This window comes from Triticum aestivum, chromosome 1D, assembly GCF_018294505.1.
Source record: "Triticum aestivum cultivar Chinese Spring chromosome 1D, IWGSC CS RefSeq v2.1, whole genome shotgun sequence".
Taxonomy (NCBI): Eukaryota; Viridiplantae; Streptophyta; class Magnoliopsida; order Poales; family Poaceae; genus Triticum; species Triticum aestivum.
This window is the reverse complement of record NC_057796.1, coordinates 210,296,277-210,303,099: the sequence shown is the minus strand read 5'-3', so window position 1 is coordinate 210,303,099 and position 6,823 is coordinate 210,296,277.

Below are 6,823 nucleotides of genomic sequence, written 5' to 3'. Positions count from 1 at the left end.
AAGGAATCGCTCGATCGGGTTCAGTTAACAGCCATCGATCGATCGCTCGGGTTCAGTAACGCGTAGCCTGCAGTGCAATCGCTCGGGTTCAGTTAGAGCCCAACGCCTCGCTCGGGTTCAGTTAGAGCCAACGCCTCGCACACACACGCATACGTGTACGAGAGAAACGCGCATCGCTCGGCCCCCGACCTCCCACCGTAACCGGGAACTCCCCGAAATTTTCCTCGCCCTCGCTTCTACCACGGTTTTTCCCGTCATGGACGGCCCAAAGAATGTCATGTAGACGTCTTCGGCCCGCCCAGGACGAAAAGCCCATTTTCTGTCATGATTTTTTGTCATAGAAGTAGGAGCCCACCACATCTATGATAATACCGGGTTTTGTCACAATTATCGTCATAGAAGTGTCATATGTATGATAGAAAAAAATTTCGTTTGGCCCAAAATGTCACGGATGTGTCTTTTTTTTGTAGTGAGAGGGGGAGAGAGTCGCCACATTGTGCTTCCTCCTCCATGGCCCCCCACTAGATGGGGAGAGGTTCTCCCTCTCTTCCTTGGGCTCCATGGTGATGATGGACCCCTCTGACTTCCTCCTCCATGGCCTCCGGTGATGATGGCCCCCTCCGGCAGGATGCTAGAGGGCCTAGATTGATTTTTCGTGGTTATAAAGGTTTACAGCGGCGGAACTTCCGATCTAGGGTTCTTTTTGGAGGTTTGGGTATTTATAAGAATTTTTGCCGTTAGTCTCACGTCAAGGGGGTGCTTGAGGTGCCCACACGCCGCAGGGGCGCGCCCTACCCCCCAGGGCGCACCCTGGCGGCTTGTAGCCACCTCGGTCACTTCCTGGCCTAGCTCCGGTGCTTCGGGGGTCTCTTTTGGTCCATAAAAAATCTCCGTAAATTTTCAGCCCATTCCGAGAACTTTTATTGCTGCACAAAAAATGACACCATGGTAGTTCTACTGAAAACAGCGTCAGTCTGGGTTAGTTCTAATCATCATACCAAAACCATATAAAATTGTTGTAAACATGGCATGAATACTTCATAAGTTATAGATACGTTGGAGATGTATTAGCATCCTCAAGCTTAATTCTTGCTCGTCCTCGAGTAGGTAAATGATAAAAGAAATAATTTATGAAGTGTGAATGCTAGCATAGTGCATAAATTTAACCAATGGTGGTTCGAAACACTTTTTCTAGCATCATTATATATCATAAATAGTATCTCATCTCATAAAACTTCGCATGATCAAGTAACAAGCTATTCACATGTTAAAGTATAGACCATAAAGTTTCTTGAAAACTAACAAACCATGTTCTCGGTCACCAAACAATTACAATTCATCTTATTCTCAGGAAGGGTCTATGTAAGAGTTTTGATTTAGAAAATTCCACATACTCAACTATCATATAGTCTTCCATGATCGCTAACACTCAAATCATATTTTTAGAACAAATAGCATCCATCGAACACAGAGAAACACATGGGCTTAATATTTCGCCTCCCAACTTATTTACCATATAGATAATTGTCAACAATAATAATTCATGATCAAATTATTTGAATGGCCATATATGCTTGGATCTTTCCCCACCATATGATGCTTGCCAACTAAAGAATAATTGAGTTTGAAATAAGAAGGAATATTATTGACTCTTGCATAAAAGTAAATACATGAAAGTAAAAGATAGGCCCTTTGCAGAGGGAATCAGAGGTTGTCATGCGCTTTTTAATTTTGGATGTGCAAACCCTTAATGCAAAGGAATGTCACGTTGTATTGCCCATTGTGATAGCAACCTTTGTTATGCAGTTCGTCGCTTTTATTTCTTTACCACCACAAGTTCGTACAATGCTTATTTTCCCTTACAATAAAAGATCATACATATTTAGGACCAACTTTTATTGCTTGTTGCAACGATGGCAACTTACTTGAAGGATCTTATTCAATCCATAGTAGATATGGTGGACAGTCATGGCATGAAACGGGGTTTAAGGTTTTGGATGCACAAGTAGTATCTCTACTTAGTACAAAATTTTTGGCTAGCAAAAGATCCTAAGCAAGCACCACATGGTGGAGGATTCATAACAATATAACTTCTATACAAATATACCCAAACATAACTCATTACGTTGTCTTCCTTGTCCAACTTCAAATAATTTCCTCAAGTCTGAAAATAATTAATGGGGCTCACAACCATAGAAGATGTCCAAGATAGTATATTTATATGTGAAATCTCTCTTCCTTCAATATTCTTTCATGAATTGGCCAAGAGACCAATGTTGTGTTTGCTAACTATCAATAAATGTTACCACATATACTTATTATATGTGAAGTCATTACTCCCCATGGGATAAGCCTATGAAACATATATAATTTCATATTTATGACATTCGATTCATTCAATCATTTACTCATAGGATATAAGTGAAGCACGAGAGTAAATGACAAAACTACTCCAAAAAGATATAAGTGAAGATCAGTGAGTAGTCAAATAGTTAGATAGCCATGGGAGGACTCTCTCTCATTCAAGATTTCAGATCCAATGATTTTTTTCAAACAGCAAGTAAAATGAAAATATGCTCCAAGCGAAACACATATCGTGTGACGAATAAAAATATAGCTCTGAGTAAGGTATACCAATAGTTTTGAAGACGAAAGAGGGGATGCCTTCCGGGACATCCCCAAGCTTAGGCGCTTGAGTCTTCCTTGAATATTACCTTGGGGTGCCCTGGGCATCCCCAAGCTTAGGGTGTTTCCACTCCTTATTCTCCTCATATCTATATCTCACCTAAAACTTGAAAACTTCAATCACGCAAAACTTAACGGAACTTCGTGAGATGGGTTAGTATGATAAAGAGAAAATCATTCATTTTGCTACTGTCAAGATAATATTCATAATTGTTCTCACACAATGCCTACTGTACCCTATCATTTCTACAATTTATATTGAGCAATATAAGCCATAGAAACTAGAAAATGAGCAAACTATGCATTGAAAACAGAATCTGACAGAAATAGAACAGTCTGTAATGATCTGAACAACAACCATACTTATGCTACTCCAAAAATATGAAATATTAGGAAACCTAGGAAATTTTTATATCAATCTTGTGTACAAAATTCAGTTCAAAAGCGCGCTTCTGTGATTTTTTAAAATTCTGGCAATGAGCGCAAAAGTTTCTGTTTTTCAGTAAGATCAAATCAACTACCACCATAGACCATCCCAAAGGTCTTACTTGGCACTAAATTGAAATAAAATATATAAAACATGATTAATACAATACCTTAATCATGTGAACACACAAAAATAGTAACGATAAATATTGGGTTTTCTCCCAACAAGCGCTTTTCTTTAATGCCTTTTTAGCTAGGCGTGATATTTTAATGATACTCTTCCAAGCCCGATTTTGATGATAATTTTATTCATGCTCTAAAAGATATAAGTGAGCTTCATAGAGCATTCTACAATTATTATAGATTTACCAATACCCATGCTCAAAATATATAAGTGAAGCACACGAAGGATTCTATAAATCCATACTCAAAAGATTTAAGTGAAGCACAAAGAGCATTCTATAAAGCCATACTCAAAAAATTTAAGTGAAGCACATGAAGCATTCTATAAATCAATGAAGGACTATCTCATACTAGCATGGTGCATAAAGGAAAAAGAAAAGAAAAATGACCACAAAAGACGCATATCATGTGAAAAAAACAAAAACCAAGGTATACCGATAATTGTTGAAGAAGAAAGATGGATGCCAACCGGGGCATCCCCAAGCTTAGATGCTTGAGTCCTTGAAATATTTACTTGGGGTGCCTTGGGCATCCCCAAGCTTGAACTCTTGCCTCTCCTTATTCTTCTCATATCGATAACTCCTCGATCTTTGAACACTTCATCCACACAAAACTTAACAAAAAACCTTGAGAGATCCATTAGTATAATAAAGTAAATCACTACTTTTAGTTACTGTTGTAAACTCATTCCAATTTCATATTAGCATTATATCTACTGTATCCCAACTTCACCATGGTTCATACCCCTTGATACAACCCATAGATTCATCAAAATAAGTGAAGAACACATAGAAAACAGAATTTGTCAAAAACATGACAGTCTGTAGCAATCTGGAAACTTCGTATACTTCTGTAACTCCAAAACTTCTAAAAAAGTAGGACAAAAAAAAATTCATAGCAGTACCATGTGAAAATTTCAAAAACTTTTGACGTTCCAGTAAAAATGTAAATTCAAGCAGTACAGCCAAAGTTTGTGTTTTTGCACCGCACATAGCAAAGCAAAATCTTGGCACATTATTTTTATAATACAATGGTATACAAGGGGACATTATTTTTGAGAAACTTCCATGAAAAATTCTACATTGTTTCCATGAGCAAGAACACTAGTGTTCAAGGTCGACCCTCACTTCTCCAATGCATAACCTTCCAATCACTTCTCTTTTTGAAAAAGCTTTTAGGCATAAGAGGCAAGTAATTTTTTGTATTTTCATTCTTTTATTTTTGTTTGTTTGTTTCACACACAAGTAAAGAAAACAAAAAACAAAAGGGAAAACAAAATCTACTTAGTGAAGAAAGCAAACAAGCACACACGAGAATACCAACTCCACGCTATTGCTCCCCGGCAACGGCGCGAGAAGAGAGCTTGATAATCCCCAAGTGCAAGGAATCATCGTAGTAATTTCCAGAGATGGAAGTGATAAGTATGGAGTGTCGAACCCACTGATACGTCCATTTTGCATCATGTTTTCCTACTGTTATTTATGATGTTTTTATGCATAATAATGCTTTTTGGAATAATTCTAATGCCTTTTCTCTCATAATATGCAAGGTACACACAAAGATGGAGAATTTCGGCAGCTGGAAATCTGGACCTGAAAAAGCTACGTCAGGCTACCTATTCTGCACAACTCCAAACAAGCTGAAACTTCACGGAGAACTTTTATGGAATATATGAAGAATATTGGAGCAAATAATTACCAGAGTGGGCCCACCAAGTGGGCACAACCCACCTGGGCGTGCCAGGGAGCCCAGGCGCGTCCTAGTGGGTTATGCTCACCCAGGCCCGCCTCCGGTACCCATTTTCTGGTATATAGGTCATTTTGACCTAGAAAAAAGTAAGGAGAGGAGTTTTGGGACGGAGCGCCGCCGTCTCGAGGCGGAACTTGGGCAAGAGCACTCTTGCCCTCCGGCGGAGCGATTCCGCCGGGGAACTTCCCTCCCGAAGGGGGAAATCATCGTCCTCATCATCACCAACAACTCTCCCATCTTGGGGAGGGAAATCTCCATCAACATCTTTAGCAACACCATCTCATCTCAAACCCTAGTTCATCTCTTGTGTTCAATCTTGTTACTGGAACTATAGATTGGTGCTTGTGGGTGACTAGTAGTGTTGATTACATCTTGTAATTGGTTACTATATGGTTTATTTGGTGCAAGATTATATGTCCAGATCCAATATGCTATTTAATATCCCTCTAATCTTGAGCATGATTATCATTTGTGAGTAGTTACCTTTGATCTTGAGGTCACGGGGGAAATCATGTTGCAAGTAATCATGTGAAATTGATATGTGTTCGATATTTTGCTAGTAGGTATGTTCTGATTCCCTTAGTGGTGTCATGTGAACGTCGACTACATGACACTTAACCATATTTGGGCCTAAGGGAATGCATTGTGGAGTAGTTATTAGATGATGGGTTGCGAGAGTGACAGAAGCTTAAACCCTAGCTTATGCACTATTCCGTAAGGGACAGATTGGATCCAAAAGTTTAATGCTATGGTTAGAATTTATTCTTAATAGTTTTCTCATAGTTGCGGATGCTTGCGAGAGGGTTAACCATAAGTAGGAGGTTTGTTCAAGTAAGAACATCACCTAAGCACCGGTCCACCCACATGCCAAATTATCAAAGTAGCGAACACGAATCGAATCAACATGATGAAAGTGACTAGATGAAATTCCCGTGTACCCTCAAGAACGCTTTGCCTATTAGAAGACCATTTTGGCCTGTCCTTTGCCTCAAAAGGATTGGCTACCTTGCTGCACTTTTGCTACTATTATCATTACTTGCTCGTTTCAAATTATCTTGCTATCAAACTACTCTGTTACTTAGCAGCACTTGCAGACATTACCTTGCTGAAAACCACTTGTCATTTCCTTCTGCTCCTCGTTGGGTTCGACACTCTTACTTATCGAAAAGAGCTACAATTGATGCCCTATACTTGTGGGTCATCAAGGCTATTTTCTAGCTGCGTTGCCGGGGAGTGAAGCCCCTTTGGTAAGTGGAATTTGGTAAGGAAACATTTATATAGTGTGCTGAAATATACTATCACTTGTTACTATGGAAAACAATCCTTTGAGGGGTTTGTTTGGGGTATCTTCACCTCAATCGGAAGCACAATTAGCTACCCCTCAACCTGCTGCACCTACTGAAAATATTGAATATGAAATTCCTTCAGGTATGATAGAACAACTGCTAGCTAATCCTTATGCAGGAGATGGAACCGAACATCCTGATATGCACTTGATATATGTGGAACAAATTTGTGGATTGTTTAAGCTTGCAGGTTTACCCGGAGATGAAGTAAAGAAGAAGGTTTTTCCTTTATCTTTGAAGGGAAAATCATTGGCATGGTATAAGGTATGCGATGATATTGGATCTTGGAATTGGAATCGATTGAAATTGGAGTTCCATCAAAAAAATTATCCCATGCATCTAGTTCATCATGATAGGAATTATATATATATATATATATATATAAGTTTTGGCCTCGTGAAGGAGAAAGTATCGCTCTAGCTTGGGGGAGGTTG